Here is a 19,710-nt window from a genome sequence, read left to right on the forward strand (position 1 = left end):
ATGAATGACAGAAGAGGAAACAAAGGCACTATAAATTAGGAAGCAACAAATGACAAGCCCAAACTATAGCTTATTTAAGAATGGCAAATCTGACCAACCATCATATTTCACATATAATTTATCCTGACATGGAAGGTGTGCTTCCAATGCAAGCCTATATACCAGGCTTATTTGGCAGGTACTGACCTGGTGTAATCTCAGTTACCTTTTGGGATAGATTTGGTCTCAATTATGCTGCACAGCTGCTTGGGTCCTTCTTTGGTGCCCTGGAGGTTCAAGTAGGCTGGCTGGGTCGTTGTATTACTGCTCTGGTCACCAGTGCTGGGTGCTGTGAGCTCTCTTCCCCTGGTCTCTGGTGCTTGCTGGCACCTACACTGGCAGTGGGGGAGGGGAGGCTGTGGATGGTGGCTGAAGTTCTTCCGCTGGTCCTCCCGATCCTCTTCCTCACAAGCCATTCCACTGGTACCTGCCATCCTCCCTTCCACATTTCTTGAGTTTGTGAGGATGTGTGTAGGAGTGGAAAATCCCCTCACCTGGCTTTCCCTGTGGCTCAGGCTGAGCCTGGTGGCTGCAGCCACACAAACCTGGTGCCACTGCTGCTGGAGCCACTTCTGTGGTCTCCGGACTCTCTGCATCTCTCCTACTTCTCTGCTGTGGTTGGTAATTTCTAATATAACTTCCCTTCTTATGGGGGGCGCTTTTTCTCCTCTAGGCTGCTTTGCATGGTTCCTACGCTGCCATCTTAACCAGAAGTCTAATAAAATAGTTTTAATTAGGTTGCTGACTTCAGTTTTTCTTTTGTTAAAAAAATAATACAATGAACTTAGGATGAGAAAGAATTTCCAGCAGTTTCTAAATGGTCCTAAACATACTACTGCTTTGTATTGCATATTTATGGAAGTAGGATGCTCAGGATTGATAATCACAAAATCAAAATACTGGGAGCTGTCAAGATTTCTCAGTGGTTAGGGGCACATTCAATCTCTTTCCATCTCTACTCTCTCCCTCCCCTTGCAAGTAATTCATAAAAATATTTTTTAAAATATCAATCAACTCTGAGAAATGGTGAAAATGCTGCAGCTCCTGCAATGTCAACTATTCAAGATTGGGTGCTGTATGTGAAAATAAAGAAGCCCATCCATCTCCTTAAAATGCAAATTTGCATTTGCTTTTAATAAGTGGTAAAAATTATGTGCATACCAAAAAATTGCTTTAAAATAAATTCCCTTATGACTTGTTATCAGTAAATGTTCAATTCATATACATATTTTATATGCTTATATAACACAGATTTGAGTAAAAATTTCTCAGGTGGAAAGGGGTTGCAAGCAGAAAACATTTTAAAAAGCTGTGGGTTAGACTAAATCCTCCATCCTAGGACTTGGGTAGTTTTCAATGGAGCCTATTGACTAAGAATCCATAATCCTCCTCCAATTTCCAGTCTCTGCTTCCCAAAGGGTAGAAGAAGTAAAGTGAAGTGCAGGTCTAAATACAGGGCCTTGTGAAGTGGTTAGGAAGGCAAGGGAATAGCCCTTAGACAGACAAGTATGTGCAGTGGAAGTAAGTCCCTGAACCCAGGGCTGTGAATGAGGCAGAGGCCTCGGTCTCCTGTCCCTGGAAAATGTGATTCGGTTCTCATGGGAAAAAGTTTTCTGGAGCCTGGCATGGTGACACACGCCTTTAATCCCAGCATTTGGGAGGCAGAGGTAGGAGGATCACTGTGAGTTCAAGGCCACCCTGAGACTACATAGTGAATTCCAGGTCAGCCTGGGCTAGAGTAAGACCCCACCTCAAAAGACTGAAGGAAAAAAGAACAGTTTTCTGAAGGCAACACTAAAGACGTTATAGAACACACCAAGCCCAGTCAAGATCCACATCCATTTTTCCCTGTCCGCATTTCATTTCACCAGAATGCTCTGTAACTATAAAGAATGAAGTTCAGAACAGACCCCAGCCACAGGTAATCTCTTGCTCATATCCTCAACCCAGATTTTTGTAGGGTGCCTGGGAGCCAGGAGGACCAGGCCACCACTCCCCACAACCTAGATGCACATGTCCACCCAGAGCTGGTGGGCCTGGCCATGCGAGAGCCCAGTGAGCTCGTGCTGGAGACTCCTCACCCCAACCCCATCCAGTCTGTCCTAGATCACCGGAAGCAGCCTGGGCTTAAGCCCCGGTGAGCTTGCAATCGCTTCCTCCCTCTCCTGAATCCAGACCCTTGTCTGTTATGCTTCTGTGATGGGAGCAGTCTTTGCTCAGCCTATCCTGTGCCCGCCAGTGAAGCTGCTATTTTTACATTCTTGGCAAAACACAGGGTTTATCTTCAGATGGGCAAACCCTTGTGCAAACAAGTAACACAAGAAACCAAGGCAAAATATCTCCACCAAGAATGCCTAGTTCTATAGTTGAAGCTTCCAAACAAACAAACAAAAAACTTACTTAGAATAGAGCCGGGCATGGTGGTGCATGCCTTTGATCCCAGCACTTGGGAGGCAGAGGTTGGAGGATCGCCATGAGTTCGAGGCCACCCTGAGATTACACAGTAAATTCCAGGTCAGCCTGAGCTATGGTGAAACCCTACCTCAAAACAAACAAACAAACAAAAAAAACTACTTAGAATAAATTTCAGACAAAGAATTCAAAAAACATGGTGATATAAAGATATACAACAAAACTAAAGAGGACATGAACAATTCCAGAACGAAATTCAAGAGAGCTCAAACAATCAACCAAAAGAACTCACTAGAGGGGGCTGGAGAGGTGGCTTAATGGTTAAGACACTTGCCTGTGAAGCCTAAAGACCCAAGTTTGAGTCCCCAATGTCCACATGTGTACCAGGGAATGGCACGCATCTGAAGTTCGTTTGCAGTGGCTAGAGGCCCTGGTGCACCCATTCTCTTTCTCTATCTGCCTCTTTTTTTCTCTTTCTCTCTCCCTCCCTCTGTCAAATAAATAAATTTTTTTTAAAAAAATAACTCAATAGACACCTAAATGAATTCAAAGAGGATATGAACAAATGCCTAGATGAACTCGAAGAGAACACTATCAACTCCATGTAATGAAAAAGTCCAACCCAGAAAGGAAAGTGGGAATCAACAAAGAGATATAGACACTGAAGAAAAACCAAACAGAAATCAAAATGAAATTTAATTAAAAACCTCCCAGCATGGGCTAGAAAGATGGCTTAGCAGTTTGGTCGCTTGCCTGTGAAGCCTAAGGACTCATGTTTGGCTCACCAGGTCCCAAGCAAACCAGGTGCACAATGTCGCAAGTACACAAGGTCACACATGCACACAAGGGGGGGCACATGCTTCCAGAGTTCGATTGCAGTGGCTGGAGGCCCTGATGCACCTTTTTTTTCTCTCTCTCTCATAAAAGAAAGCAGTCTGTTGGGCTTTCCCACGCCCCCCCCCCCCAAAAAAAAAGAAAAAGAAAAAGAAAGGAAAGGAAAGGAAAAGGAAAGAGAAGAAAAGAAAAAAATGCTCCCATGAAGGCTTTGCCACCAGAATAACAGGACTTAAGTACAATGTAAAGGAAGTAGATCAGGAAGTCAAATCAAGTTTAATTAAAAAAAAAAAAGATGTATGAGCAGAACATGAGAAAAATGTGGAAGACTTTAAAAAAAACAAACGTTCCAGCCATGGGCTATTGTTACATTCTTGAAGGAGGAAAACCTATAGGTCAATGGCATAGAAAAATTTCCCAACAAAATTATAGAAAAAAAATTTCCAGGGCTGGAGAGATTGCTTAGCGGTTAAGTGGTTTGCTGTAAAGCCAAAGGACCCAAGTTTAAGTTACCTGGACCTACGTAAGCCAGATGCACAAAGTGGCACATGCATCTGGAGTTTTATACAGCAGTTGAAGGTCCTGGCACACCTATATATTTCTCTCTCTCTCTCTCTGTCTCTCTTTCATAACTAAATAAAATAAAATTATTTTTAATTCCAGGCTGCAGAAACTGCAGTGGTTAAAGGCACCAGTTCACAAAGTCTGATGACCCAGATTTGATTTCCCAATACATATGTAAAGCCAGATGCACAAAGTGGCACATGCATCTGGAGTTTGTTTGCAGATTCTAGAAGCCCTGGGGTGGCCATTCTTTATCTCCCTCTATCAGCTTTTCTTTCTTATATAAATTAATAAAAGAAGTAGCCAAGGGCTGGAGAGATAGATGCCTTAGCATTTAAAGTGCTTGCCTGCAAAGTCTAAAGACCCATCCATGTTCAACTCTCCAGATAGATACCATGTAAACCAGATGCAAGGTCGCACATGCCCACTAGGTGGCACAAGAATCTGGAGTTCGATTGCAGTGGCTGAGACCCTGGCGCACCCATTCTCTCTGTCTCCTCTTGTTCTCTCTCTGCTTGCAAATAAATAAATGAAAATTTTTCTTTAAAAAAAGAAGTAGCCAAAATAGCTCCATTAGGAGAGCATTAAACTGAAAAAAATAGAAAAAATTCCAAATCTTAAGAAAGAAAGGCTCATCCAGGTACAATAGGCATGCAGAATACCAAATGGAACCACAAAAGAAATTCCCTATGTCACATTATATAGTTAAAACACTAAGCATAGAAAACAAAGGGAGAGTACTAAAAGCAGAAGCACTTTTATAAAGGTAATCCCATCAGAATGACATATAAATTTTTAATGAAAACTCTAAAATCCAGGAGGGCTTGGAATGAAATATTTCAAATATTGAAATGCCACAGCTGCCAACCCAAGCTACTGAACCCAGCAAAATAATTCCTTATAATAGAAAGAGAAAGAAAAACTTTCCAGGATAAAAGGTGGTGCTATGAATATATGAGAACTAAGCTAGCCCTACAGAGAATGCTTCACGGAATACTTTGCACTGAAGAGAAGAATAAGCATATTCATAGGGCTAAAGGGAAAAAAAATAATAATCAAAACTAGAACAAGGGCTGATGAGATTGCTCAGTGGTTAAGGCACTTGCCTGCAATGCCTAATGACCTGGGTTCAATTCCCCATTACCCACATAAAGCCAGATGCACAAAATGGTGCCTCTGGAGTTTTTTGCATTGGCTAGAGGCCCTAGAACACTGATTCTCTCAGTCTCTCTCTCTCCCCCAACCCCTGCAAATAAATAAATAAAATATTTTTTAAAACTAGAACAGTTGAGGCTGGAGAGATGGCTTAGCAGTTAAAGCCCTGGGGTGGCCATTCTTTATCTCCCTCTGTCAGCTTTTCTTTCTTATATAAATTAATAAAAGAAGTAGCCAGATAGACCAGATTCAATTTCCCAGTACCCACAAAAAGCCAGATGCACAAAGTGGCACATGTGTCTGGAGTTCATTTGCAGAGGCAGGAGGCCCTGGTGTGCCCATTTGTTCTCTGGCTCTCTGTTATAAATAAATATTTTTAAAGTATTAATTAAAACCTAGAACAGTTGTTAAAGAAAATGAAAGCAAGCTTCTGGCAGCAAGACATTAGTAAAACTATAGCAGCCTACCTATAAGCAAGATTATGTATATTCAGCCATTTGGCTGGCCTTTTGTACTGAGAAGTGATTGAAATGCAAAACCTCTGTAACAGGAAGGTTTTTTGATAGGAACTTGTAAAGCTCATAAAATCTTTGTCCATGGAAAAAGTGTTTGTAAAAAGATATAAAAAGGAATGCTGTGAAATAAACCATGTCTTCAGTCCTGGCTAGAGGCCTTGCTTCAGCCCTGGACTGGGGTCCATGCTTTCACTCTTTAAAAAAAAAAAAAGAAAAAGAAAAAATAAAATGAAAGCATTAAACTTCAAAAAACAAAACAAAAAAAAAAAAAAAAAAAAAAAAGCCAGGCGTGGTGGCGCACGCCTTTAATCCCAGCACTCGGGAGGCAGAGGTAGGAGGATCACCATGAGTTCAAGGCCACCCTGAGACTCCATAGTGAATTCCAGGTCAGCCTGGGCTAGAATGAGACCCTACCTTGAAAAACAAAATACAAAAAACAAACAAACAAACAAAAAAACATCAACATGACAGGGATTAACTCATGCCTTTCAATACTAACTCTAAATATCCAAGGATTTAACTCCCCTGTCAAAAGACACAGATGAAGAGGCTGAATCAGAAAACAGGATATATCCTTTTGCTATCTTCAAGAAATCCATCTTATTGCCAAAGACATACACCACCTTCAGATGAAAGGATGAAAAAAGATATTTTAAGCAAACTGAAATAAGTAATGAGTGGATGTGGCTATAGTAACATTTGACAAAATAGACTTTAAGCCAGAAGTAGTCAGCAAAGATAAATAAGACCATTTCATACTCATCAAGGAAATAATTCACCAAGAAGATATTCCAATACTAAAGTTATATGCACTAAACACCAGTGAAATGAATTTTATAAAGCAAAATCTACAAGATATAAAGTCAGTCATAAATCCCAACACAATAATGGTACATGACTTTAATACCCCACTATTGACAATAGAAAAATCATATTAACAGAAAATAAAGAAACAATGAAGCTAAATGGAGCCACACATCAAATAGCCTTAAGAGACATGTACAGAACATTCCACTCTAACTCTACAGAATATATATTCTTATGAGCAGTTCATGGAACCATCTCTAAAATATTAATATTTTTATTTATGTGAGAGTGAATGACAGAGAGAAAGAGGCAGAGAGAGAGAGAGAGAATGGGAGCGCCAGGGCCTCCAGCCACTGCAACAAACTCCAGATGCGTGCGACACCTTGTGCATCTGGCTAACGTGGGTCCTGGGGAATCAAGCCTCGAACCAGGGTCCTTAGGCTTCATTGGCAAGTGCTTAACCGCTAAGCCATCTCTCCAGCCCAGAACTTTCTCTAAAATAGATCACATATTGTCACACAAAGCAAGTCTCCACAAATTCAGAAAAATTTAAATAGCTCCTTTTATTACATCCAACTACAAAATGCAATGAAGCTAGAAATCAACAAGGAAAAGAACAGAAAATATACCAACTCCTGGAGATCAAACAACACACTACTGAACAATGAATTAATCATTAAAGAAATCAAGAAGGAAATCAGAAAAAACCCTAGAACTAAATGCAAATGAAAACACAATATACCAAACCCTGTGGGGCACAATGAAGGCGGGCCTTTAGAGGGAAGTTTATAGCTATAAATGTCTGCTTACAAAAATAGAGATATCTCAAATAAATGTAACAGTTCATTTGAAGGATTTGGAAAAACAAGAACAATCCAGACCCAAAGTAGCAAATGGAAAGAAATAGTCATAATCAGGGAAGATATCAATGGATTAGAAATTTTAAAAATAAAGTCAGGTGTGGTGGCTCAAGACTTTAATCCCAGCACTCGGGTGACAGAGGTAGGAGTCACACTGTGAGTTCAAGGCCATTCTGGAACTACCAAGTGTGTTTAAGGTCAGCCTGGGCTAGACTGAGATCCTACCTCAAAAATAAATAAATAAACAAAGAGAAGAAGAAATAAAAAATAAATAGCTATAAAACCTGATGATATAAAGAGTTCTTTGAAAAGATAAAAAAGATAAAGTCCTATCAAAATAAGCAAAAAGATGGGCTGGAGAGATAGCTTAGCAATTAAGGCACTTGGCTGCAAAGCCTATGGACCCAGGTTCAATTCTCCAGAGCCCACATAAGCTAGGTGCACAAGATGGCACATGCATCTGGAGTTTGTAGTAGCTAGAGGTTCTGACATGCCCATTTTCTCTCTCCCTCCCTCCCTCCCTCCCTCCCTTCCTCCCTCCCTCCCCCCTCTCTCATAAATAAATAAACAAACCAAAAGAACCAGGCATGGTGGTACATGCCTTTAATCCCAGCACTCAGGGAGGCAGAGGTTAGAGGATTGCTGTGAGTTTAAGGCCACCCTGAAACTACATGGCGAATTCCAGGTCAGCCTGGGCTAGAGTGAGACTCTACCTCATAAAACCAAAATTAGGGCTGGAGAGATGGCTTCTCAGTTAAAGCATTTGTCTGCGAAGCCTAAGTACCTAGGTTCAATTCCCCAGTACCCACATACTCCAGATGCACATGGTAGCACATGAGTCTGGAATTTGTTTGCAGAGGCAGAAGGCCCTGGTGTGCCTATTCTATCTCTCTCATTCTCTCTCTCTCTCTCATAAATTAATAAATAATTTAAAAAATAAATAGGCAGGTATAGTGACACACACCTTTAATCCCAGTACTTGGGAGGCAGAAGTAGGAGGATTGCTGTGAGTTTAAGGCCAGCCTGGGACTACAGAGATTTCCATAACAGCCTGGGCAATAGTGAGACCCTACCTCAAAAAAAGAAAAATGGGGCTGGACAGATGGCTTAGTGGTTAAGGCACTTGCCTGCAAAGCCAAAGGACCCATGTTTGATTCCCCAGTGACCACATAAAGCCAGGTGCACACGGTGGCACATACTTCTAGAGTTTGTTTTCAGTGGCTAGAGGCCCTGACACACCCATTCTCTCTCTCTCTTTCTCTTAAATAAAGTATATTAAAATTTTTTTAAATAATAAATAATAAACCAAAAGACACAGAAGATTCTAATAAACAAGACTAGACAGGATAAAGGAGACTTACAACACATACAAATGAAACTGAGAGAACCATAAGGAAAATTTCCAAAGACCTCTATTCCTCTAAACCAGAGATTTGGAAGAAATGGATGAATTGACACATATAATCTACTAGAGTTAAACTCAAAAGTAATAAATAATTCAAACAGAGCATGTAATGAGATTGAAGAGGTAATTTAAAATCTCCCAACCAAAAAAGTAGTTCAGGCCCAGACAGATTCAGTGCTGAATTCTACCTGACCTTTACAGAATGAAACTACTGCTTCCCAAGTTATTTCAAAAAATTTAAAAGGAAGATATGTGCCCTAACTCCTTCTATGAAGCCAGCATTACACTAACTGCAAAACTAGACAAGACATAACAAAAAAAAAAAAACCAGAGAAATTTGGGGCTGGAGACATGGCTCAGTAGTTAAAGGCACTTGCTTGCAATGCCTGAGAACCCAGGTTTGATTCCCCAGGATCACGTAAATCCAGATGCACAGGCATCTGGAGTTCATCTGAAGTGGAAGGAGGCCCTGGAACACCTATACTCTTGCCCTTTCTCTGTCCCTCTCACTCAAATTAATAAATAAGAATCTTTAAAAAAAGAAAAGAAAAAGAAAATTGACTAGATGCAATGACACCTACCTTAATCCCAGAACTAGGAGGCTGAGATAAGAAGATCACTGTGTGTTTGAATCCAGCCTGGGCTACAAAGTGAGTTTTAGGTCAGTCTGGACTAGAGTGAAACTGCTTCAAAAGAAAGGAAAGGAGGGAGGGAAGGAGGAAGGGAGGAATGGATGGATGAAAGTATAGACCAATATCTCTGATGAACTTAGATGCAAAAATTGTCATAAAATTCTTACAAATCAAATTCAAGGGTACATTAAAAATATCATCCAGCCAGGCGTGGTGGCACACACCTTTAATCCCAGCACTCAGGAGGCAAAGGTAGAAGGATTGCAGTGAGTTTAAGGCCAGCCTGAGAATACAGAGTGAATTCCAGGTCAGTCTGAGCTAGAGAGACCCTGCCTTGAAAAAAAAATGTTATCCACCTTGGTCAAATAGGTTTCATTACAGGGATGTAGGGATTGTTCAGTATATGGAAATCAATAAATGCATTGCATAAATGGACTTAAGAAATCAAATGATCATCTCAATAGATACAGAAAAGGTCTATAACAAAATACAACATCCTTTCATAATAAAGAATAATGGAGAAATGAGAAACTAGGAATGGAGGGATCATATCTTAACATGATATACAACAAACCTAAAGCCAATATCATACTATATGGAGAAAAATGTGAAGCATTCCCACTGAGATCTGGAATGAAAAAGGGGTGTCCACTCTCACCAATGATAGTTAACATAGTACTATAAATCTTAGCTTGAGTGATAAGAGAAGCAAGTAAAAGGTAAACAAATTGGAAAGGAAAAAGTCAAACTATCTTTATATATAGATGATATGATTCTGTTTTTAGCAGACCTTAAAGACTCACCAAAAAACTCCTAGCAACAAAGAAGCAGGATATAAAATTAGTACACAAAAACCAGTAGCCTTCATATATACCAATGCCAAACATGCTGAGAAATAAATCAGGGAAACAGTCCCATTTAAAATAGTCACAAATTTTAATTTTAATTTTTTTAATTTATTTATTTGAGAGCAACAGACACAGAGAGAAAGACAGATAGAGGGAGAGAGAGAGAATGGGCACGCCAGGGCTTCCAGCCTCTGCAAACGAACTCCAGACGCGTGCGCCCCCTTGTGCATCTGGCTAACATGGGACCTGGGGAACCGAGCCTCGAACTGGGGTCCTTAGGCTTCACAGGCAAGCGCTTAACTGCTAAGCCATCTCTCCAGCCCAAATTTTAATTTTAAAAATTAAATTATAATTTTAACATATAGGGATATCTTAGACTATCCCCTACCAAGGAAGTGAAAGATCTCTACAATGAAAAGTTCCTGGTGGAAAAAAAAATGCTGTACTTAGCCTCAGAGACTATGCAACTGATTAAAATTTCAGTGTGGAGAGATTAGAATGTTGAAGTCCAGAGCCACATTATCTTGGTCTGTTGTTAGCCTCCTTAATAGCCATGTATTGCCCACCTTGGTGTCTGACCTCACATTCTTGTTACTGTCTAGTGATCAAGGAAATAAATTGAGGAAGACATGAGACGATGGAAAGTTCTCCCATGCTCATGGATTAGAAGAATTAATAACATCAAGAAAATGGACATCCTACCAAAAGCAACATATGGATTCAATGCAATTCCAATCAAAATTCCAGCACCATACTTCACAGAACTAGAAAAAAAATAACTTTAAAATTCACATGGAAGCACAAAAGGCCTCAGATAGCTAAAAGTGTCTTCTGCAAAAAAAGAATGCTGTTGGTGGTATCACCATACCTGATTTCAATGTATACCACAAAACCACAGTAAAAAAAAAAAAAAAAAAAAAAAAAAAAAGCATGGAAATGACACAACAGACACATAGATTTATGGTCCAGGTAGAATTTCAACTAGTTACAGCCACCTGGTTTTTGACAAAGAAGCTAAAAACACACAATGGAGAAGATAGTACTTTCACCAAATAGTGCTGGGACAACTGGATAGTTACATGGAGAAGAATGAGCCTAGATCCTTTTCTCTCACCCTGCCCCAAAATAAATGTCAAATAGATCAAAGATCTCAATATAAGACCTGAATCTCTGAAATGTCTAGAGGAAAAAGTAGGGTGAACATTCTGCTATGTAGGCATGCTTTCTGGATAGTACTCGAGTAGCCCAAGGAATAACACAAACACTGCATTCGTAGAAGTAACCTCATGAGACTGCACTAATGTCAGCCTACGGAATGGGAGAAAATCTTTGCCAGCTATACACCTATCTAGAATATAAAAAGAACTCAAAAAACCAAGCACTAAAAAATTTAATCAACCCACTCAAAAAATGAAGCAAGGAACTGATCAGAGAGTTCTCAAAGGAAGAAATACAAACAGCCAATAAACATCTAAAAAAAAATTCAACATCATTAGCAAGCCATCAGGGAAACGAAAATTAAAACGACTTTGAGATTCCATCTCACTCCAGTCAGAATGGCTATCAACAAAAATATCAAATGACAATAAATGCTGGTGAGTATGTGGGGAAAGAAGGACCCTTAGTCATTGTTAGTGGGAGAGTATAGGCACTATGGAAAATACTATGGGGGTTTCTCAAAAATATAAAAATAGATTTACCACATGACCCAATAATACCACTCCTAAAGACTCCACTCTTCACTACAGAGATACTTACTTACCCAGCCGGGTGTGTTGCTGTCTGTTCACAATAGCTAGGAAACGGAATCCGCCTAGATGCCCATCAACTGATGGGTAGACAATGAAGATGCAATACACATACACAATGGAGCTCCATTCAAAGATAATGAAATTCACAGGAAAATGGATGAGTCTGTGAAGAATTATACTAAGTGAGGCAACCCAGACTCAAAAAGACAAAGACCACATCTCTCATATGCCAATCCCAGCTTGGAACAGTTTGATTTGTTTGTAAGTTGGACTGTAAGTAGTCGTGGTCAGAAATCTACAAGAGGGGTTGGAGAGATGGCTTAGCAGTCAAGGGACTTGCCTGCAAAGCCTAAGAGCTCATGTTCAAATCTCTAGACCCTACAAAGACAGACACCCAGTGACACAAGTGCGCACTATCATCACACATGCACGCAGGGTGTGCACGCGTCTGGAGTTTGTTCACGGCAGGCTGAAGGTCCGGGCACACCCATTCTCTCTCTCTCTTTTTCTGTCTCTCTCTCTTTCTCTCTCAAAAATACAAATGAGAAAAGGAATCTACAGCAAGGCTGGGAGAGAGGAGAAGGGTGCAGGGATCAGGGAAGGGGGTAGCAGACAGGCAGGTGGAGGGCAGAATGCAGGGGTGGAAAGAGCTGGTGGTGGCAGGAGGGAAGGAGGCGAAGGCGGAGGGATACACAAAACCAAAGATGGTATAAATAAGCATTAAAGAAATCTATTTCTTCACTAGCTAATTAAAAGATTTTTTTTTTTTATGAAAGAGGGCTGGCGAGATGACTTACCAGTTAAGACACTTGTTACAAATCTAAAGGATTCCCCAGAGCCCATGTAAGCCAGATGCACAAGGTGGCACATGCATCTAGAGTTCATTTTCAGTGGCTGAAGGCCCATTCTCTCCCTCTGTCTTGCAGCCTCTTTTCTCTCTCTCTCTCTCAAACAAGTAAATAAATAAAAAATAAAGAGAGTTTGGGGGACATACCCTGCTGGAGTGGAGAGAGTTTTAGTCTGAAGCCACAGGTTGCTGCAGGTAAATCCCAGGGCTGGAGAACCCCACCCCCACCCCCGCCACAGTGAACTGTTGGTCAGGGAGACCTGTGAAGCCCCTAAAACAATACAGGCCATAGTAAAAGTGCTTCATTACACACCATAACTAGAATGATAAGGCTCTGTTGCTAAAGACAGCATAGGCTTTGGACACAAAACATTGAGAAATCAAGCTGGATCTGAGGTGGAAGCCATCTCCCAGCTGGCTAGCTTTCATGATGCTGGAAAGCACTGTGTGAGCTGCTAGACCAGAAAAGCCATCTACAGTCTGAATAAGCAGTGGATCCTACAAGCTACAAAATCACCCAGCTAGATAAGATGTACCCATGGGTTCAATAGTGGCACATAAATTATAGGGGTCATCACCTGCTTTCTGATTGGATATGAGGTGTGCTCAGTAAGAGTGAATATATGTCTGGTGCTGAGAATCAAGTCAAAATTATTGCTTCAATGAAAGGTCATAGACCCTGGGGGGAAGATTCCACTGTTCCTTTGCTAAATGGAGACATTGTGCCCATCAGAAAGACTTCTAAATGTATATGTTTATGTCCTTTGATTAATGATTAATCATTTTTTGGTTAGAGAACCTGCTTTTACAGAGGTGGTGAATACTGGGAGACCTGTGACTCATCAAAATACAAAATGACAGCACTAGATGAGTCATCTCTGTCACACACACTCACCAGGATCAAGAGACATTGTAGAGGGAGCGGAGGGATGAATATGAGCGCTGCTCGCACTGCTGGAGAACCTTCTCTATGGAGACGGCAGTGGACACTGAGGAGACTCCAAACTCATCCACGTGGAAAATGAGAGGCTGCCGAGAGCTCAGCACTAAATGAAGTTTCTATCACACCCTCCAAAGGTCAGAGAACATTGGGGAAGAAGGGGACAGAAAGAATGTAAAAGCCACAGGATGGGAAGGAATACTTTTGGGCCCTGTCTTTCCAACATGAACTGACTGGTGGTGCATTCATGGCTCCACCGTGGTTAAAAATAACCCCACAAGACCTTCATTGTTCTGAACCCATCAACGTTTTGACATGGCTTATAGAAGAGGACCAAAGGAAGGAGGCAATAGAACAGAGGAAGGACCACACTGAAAGGGGAGAGAGGCTCTTCAATGGATTGGGGTTCCGGGAGAAGGAACAGAAGATGGGAGCATAATCAAATTACAATATTTTCATATATTAAAATTCTAAATTGTACCAAAAAAAAAAGGAGTTCAGAAGGTCACAGCCTCCAAGCCCAGCTTTCTTTCCCCTGGAAGCAGGAACGGCAAGCTGGAGTCCTCTCCGTCTGTTTGGGCAGCTGTAATAAAATATTATAGATTGGGTGGCTTGTAGACACTGGGGATGTGTTCCTCATGATTCTGGTGGCTGGAAAAACAGTGGTGAATTCAGTGCCTAGTGAGGGTATTTTCTTGTCACACTGCGACACCGTGGAACAGGCGGGTGAGCTCTCTGAGCCTCTTCTGTATGAACGCTATCCTCCTCCAGTTCAGAATCATCTCCCTGAGGCCACACCTCCTAAGACCATCACCTTGAGCGTTGATTTTCAAAACATGACTATAGCCAGCTACCTGGAAAGCATGGGGCAGGCTGGCCAATCAAGCACTGGATACCCCGCAGGTCCCCCCGAACTCTCCCCTCTGAGTTCTTGTCCAAGGCAGCGGAGAGAGGGCCACGTTTTTGTGTTTGGAGTGTCTTAGCGAGGCGTGGGAGAACACGGTCCCTGGCCCAGTGGAAAGGAACAGCAGCAGCCTGAGCCAGGGCAGCGTGCAGACGTGGTACTGTTTGCTGTTGTCAAAGCAAATCACACAGCTCTCAACTCAAAGAGGTCATTTATTCTGGATCCAAACATAAGTGACCATGGCCCAGAGACGCAGACTCAGGTTATCTTAAATTCTATGTTCTAACACAGTAACAGGATTTTATAGCTGTAGAATAAAAGGGTCATAAACAAGGCACTTTTCAAACACATTGCTGGAAACATCAGATAGATAGGTTACACAAAAGTGGGGAAATCTTTGCTATAAGCTTCAAATGTTACCTGATGACATTCTTAGCCTTTGGGTTAAGGGGAAGCAGGTGGTCTATTAATACATTCCCAGAAAATTTCCTTGATCACTAGACCAGAACAAGAATGTTAGGTAAGACACCAAGGTGGGCAATACATGGCTATTAAGGAGGCTAAAGACATCCCAAAATAATGTGGCTCTGGACTTCAGCATTCTAATATCTCCACATTGAAATTTTAATCAGTTGCATAGTCTCTCAAGCAAAGTACAGCATTTTTTTTCCAGGAACTTCAGTTAGACCTTCTGTGAGTGGGCCCAGCACCCCTCGCTGGCTGTGCTCCTCCTGTGAATGAAAGGGTTCATTATGGTTGGCATAGCTGTTTATTTTGAGTTTCATCCCATCCTGTATTTACATGGCACCTCCTGGAGAAGACCTGCTCTTAGCCTGTTCTGGCTGTGTGCTGGGCAGCAGACACTGGGCAGAAGTGAAAAAGTTTTCTTTGCTCTCCCTCTGTCCTTTCCTCAAGTCACAAAGTTTTAAGAGACTCTTGATGTCACAGAGGAAGAAATCGAAGCAAGGAGGCAAGGAGTGTGTGCTGGTTAATTTTCATCGTCAGCTGGACTGGATTTAGAATCACCTAGGACAGATGCCCCTGTCCTAGAATGGGGGTGGCATCATCCTAGGAGCCTCTGAATAAAAGGGGGGAGGAAAAAGCCAGGCGAGGGCCAGCATGTCCTTTTCTGTTTCTTGTTCCCGAGATAAAAGCTGAGACGTTCCAGCTGCAGGTCCTGTTACCATGGAGGCTCTTGTCACCATGACTCCATAATGGACTATTTCTCCTCAAACCATGAACCAAAAACATCCCTTCTTTCCTTAAGTGGCTTCTTGTCAGCTATTTTCTCACAACAACGAGAACAGTCACTAAGACTGCATGACAGAGTGGCTTGCCCAAGGTACACAGATTTGGGTGTCGAGAATCTCTTCTTCCCTTTTAGGGACACTTTGCTGCTTGGGTTGAATCATACAACTTCAGGAATTTTATTTAAGGGAACAAAACCTTTGAGTTTTGTTTGTTTTGATTACTCAATTACTTTTCTTGTATTTTTTCAGTGACTTTTCAAATGTTTCTAAATTTCACCTGGCATTTTTGCTTTTGCTGTTTCTGTTTGCTGATTTCCGCCTGCGACCTTTGCCCCGCGGTTGCCTCCCTGGAATGCCTGGGTGGCTGGTCTGCATTAACTTTGCAGCCTGGCTGCCCCTCCTCCCCCTGTGCCCCGACCTGCAGTATGCAAAGCACCTGCCCCACAGCCCAGAGCCTGTCAAGGCTGTCCAAAAGCAGATGGCTGGCTACATTTAGGGTTCTGAAACTCATTTCTGGGGCTGGACAGATTGCTTAGTGGTTAAGGCACTTGTCTGCAAAACCAAAGGCCCTAGGACCCATGCAAGCCAGATGCACAAGGTGGCATGTGCATTTGAGGTTCAGTTGCAGTGGCTGGAGGCACTCGTTCTCTCTCTCCTCTCCCTCTCTCTCAAATAAATAAATATGAAGCATAAAAAATCATCTCTAGCCAAATACAATTGGCCTGTTCGCTACTTTGTCTCTTCAGTCTGCTCTCTGTTTAGTTTAATATTTGGGAATACTGCGGGATCTGGATTGAAGAAAGTCAAAGCATATAAGTAAGATAGTTTTAGGAGCTAGGGACGTGGCTCCATTGGCAGAGTATTTGCCTAGCAGGCATGGAACCCTGGATTTGATCTCAGGTGCCCCATAAAACCAGTTGTAGTGGCTCATGGCTGGTAATCCCAGCACTCCAAAGGGGGAGGCAGGAGGATTAGAAGTTCAAAGTCATCCTTGGCTACATAGCAAGTTTGAGGCCAAGCCTAGGCTACATGAGCTACTCTTTCAAATAAATAGCTATAAAGGTTTTTGGAGGATCCCTTATATCCTCTGGAATCAGTGCTCTGAGTATACTCTCAGCCTGAGTAATGATGGAATGCAAAGCCAGAGGGGAAAAGAAGCTGCTTGATGTAAATGGGTGTGTGTGTGAGTATGTTAAAGTATATATTATAAAAATAATACATATATTCTTATATTTATTCACTCATTATATAGCCCAGACTGGGACTACATGTTTCCTCCACCATACTTGGCTAAGTGAGGAAGATTTGTTGTAGAATTGTGTTGAAGACTTGGTCAAAAGCAGCATCCAGTATTATTTTGCAGGGTCTTCTGGGTCCCCCATGGTTCCCCACACCATGCTTCGGGGCTCATCAGTTTTTCCTTATCCATCTGCAGCCCAATCCGGCTTTCAGCTCATTCACAGAACCATGTCTGTCTGTGGCAATAAATGTCATCAGCCCCCATGAAGCATTGCCAAAGGGCCCCAGGAACAAGGTCCAGTATGTCAGCCTGGCCTAGCACAACGGGCAGGAGCGCAGGGCTCATTCAGCGGGAGAGTGGTGACTTCATCCAATCCATTCATTACACAAATAGTTATCAAGTGCTAACTCCAGACCTGGCCTTTTGCCAGGCCCTACATTACGCTCTAACATTATATCTGGAGCATTTGCCAACAGGCCATGCAGTCCTCTGTAGAACATTGAAGATACTGTCTGTTTGTGTAATGCTGTCAGGACAGCCCCAGGAAGCTGCTCCCCTTACTCTGGAGAACTGCTTCTATTTCTTACGATGAAAGCCTGTGGGGAAGATTTCACTGTGCCATAATTAAAGACCAAGCATCAGTGAATATCTGCCAGAGGGAGAAAGACTGTGAGAATCCACATGGAAGTTCAAGCGCCTCTGGAGGGGCAGAGTGGTGGATAGCACTTGAAGTGAGACCTGCCTGGGCCAAACCTCACCCCTACATGCTACAAATGTGGACTTGAACTCTCCTTTGTAGTCACCTGGATCTTCATTTTTGTAGTAACAATACAAGCATTGATCATAGTTGTTACGACATTTCTAACTAGAAAGGTCCTGGCACATTGCTTGGCATACAGTAGGTGCTCAGCTAAGGGGACATTGCTTACGTTGACTATGGCCCTTCCTGTAGGGCCAATTTAGGAGGGAGCCAGCATAAGCTGAGCACCTACCATGCCAGTCCTTCTGCGGAGCACCTCACACGTTCTCATTTAGCCAAGTCTCATTACTGTTACCATTTTACAGATTGGAAAACTGAAATTTAAAGTGCTTCAGTGTGTAAACATCAAACAAAAGGCTCCACTTTGTTTTTTGAGATGGGAATCTATCTGTTCTGCCCAGCCTGGTTTCAAACTCCCAGGCTCAAGTGAGCCTCCTGTCTCGGCCTCCCAAGTAGACGGGGCAATAGGTACATTTCACCATACTCAACCCAAACTGAAGTTTTGAATAAATGTTAAACAGAGAAGGAAAACTGGATACAAGCCTAAGGGAACACTGCAGTAACTGTAACTTTTCTGTAAGCTTAAAATGATCTCTAATTAAATAAATGTGTAATAATTTGGAATTTCATCTCATGAGTCATCGCTTCATCTCAGTTGTGATAAATTGTTTGCAAGAATTTTTTCCATTTTAGTTTTTCCAAACTTATTGGTATGAAATAGTATTATCCCCCCCCCCCATTTTTCTTTTTTCCTTTGAGGAGTGCAGGAAAGCAGTCCCCCACTACCAAAAATTATGCAGTCAAGTTTCCCACATTTGGGGAACTCATAGGGGTCAGCTCATCTGGAGTGCAATGGATAAGCGCTGCCCTGGAAAACCACCTTCCTGATCATGGGATCTTGCCTGCCTGGTAAGCCTCTTTCTGAGACAGCATCTCACTCTGTAGACCAGGTTGTCCTGAACTCACTGTGTAAACCAGGCTGGACTGGAACTCCTAGTAATTCATCTGCCTCAGCCTCCTGAGTCTATCTCTTAATGCTTATAGGGTCAGTAGAGACAGCCCCTACTTCATTCCTGGTATCACTCCTTTATACACTCCTTAATCATCGCAGCTAGGCTGCCCCCCGCTGGTAGGGCCAGGTAGTGCCAAGGGAAGGACCAGGCCTGCTGGTTCCTCCCTAGGGTTGAGGGGATGGTGAGCTTCGGTGACCCAGAAACCTCTCCTGGCCACGGAGAAAAACCACACTGAGTGGGTAGTCTTTTCCAACCAGGAACTCAACTTTATTGTTACAGGCGGTGTTTATATAATGTTGAGAACAAAGGCGGGGACTTTAGGGTGGGGTGAGATGTAAAGGCCAATAGCATACCGACCTCTGAGATGATTGCGCATGAGCGGGACTCTAACTTTCTGGGCGGAAGTGGTGGCCAGAGGCCATTTGGTCCCCTGCTGACTCATAGCTGGGCAGGCAGTTCGGCTCAGGAAGTTCCACTAGACCTCACGTCACGGCCTCTCAAGGCCCAACACTAGGCTAGACAGAAATCAATCTTTTCAAAGAGTTGGCATGTGGCTCTGTTAATTTTCTCTATTGTTTGTTTGCTGTTTGATTTGTTTCTTCTCACACCTGTACTTGTTTCAGTAGCACCTGGGATTTGCTTCTGTCTGGCGTGGTGGGACATACAGACATGAAGTAACCGTGAAGGCAGAGGTTTTGCCTGTGCTCTGCCTCCTAGGAGCAGGATGCAGAGCATCCATACCCTACTGGGCCACAAGGGGGAGTGCCGAGAGCCGATGAGCAGACAGGAGCTGCGGCAAGAGTCTCTGACTTGCAGAAACGGGCCAAGCAAGGCAAGCAAGCTAAGTTGGCTTCCCATAGGGTGATTGCATAGTTTGGGTGGAATCTGGGTTGGGGAAGTGGTCCCCAGTTATCTGGATCTTGTGATTTGGCAG

At 42.5% G+C, this 19,710-nt stretch overlaps 1 non-coding gene across 1 annotated transcript; it reads right to left on the bottom strand.

Moving 5' to 3' along the window:
• Positions 1 to 18,517: 18,517 nt before the first annotated feature.
• On the bottom strand, positions 18,518 to 18,680 carry LOC123460561. Its single transcript, XR_006637099.1, has one exon. It is a non-coding gene; the product is annotated as a U1 spliceosomal RNA (small nuclear RNA).
• Positions 18,681 to 19,710: the final 1,030 nt, after the last annotated feature.

The sequence above is a fragment of the Jaculus jaculus genome, chromosome 4 (assembly GCF_020740685.1).
Source record: "Jaculus jaculus isolate mJacJac1 chromosome 4, mJacJac1.mat.Y.cur, whole genome shotgun sequence".
In the NCBI taxonomy this organism is placed as follows: Eukaryota; Metazoa; Chordata; class Mammalia; order Rodentia; family Dipodidae; genus Jaculus; species Jaculus jaculus.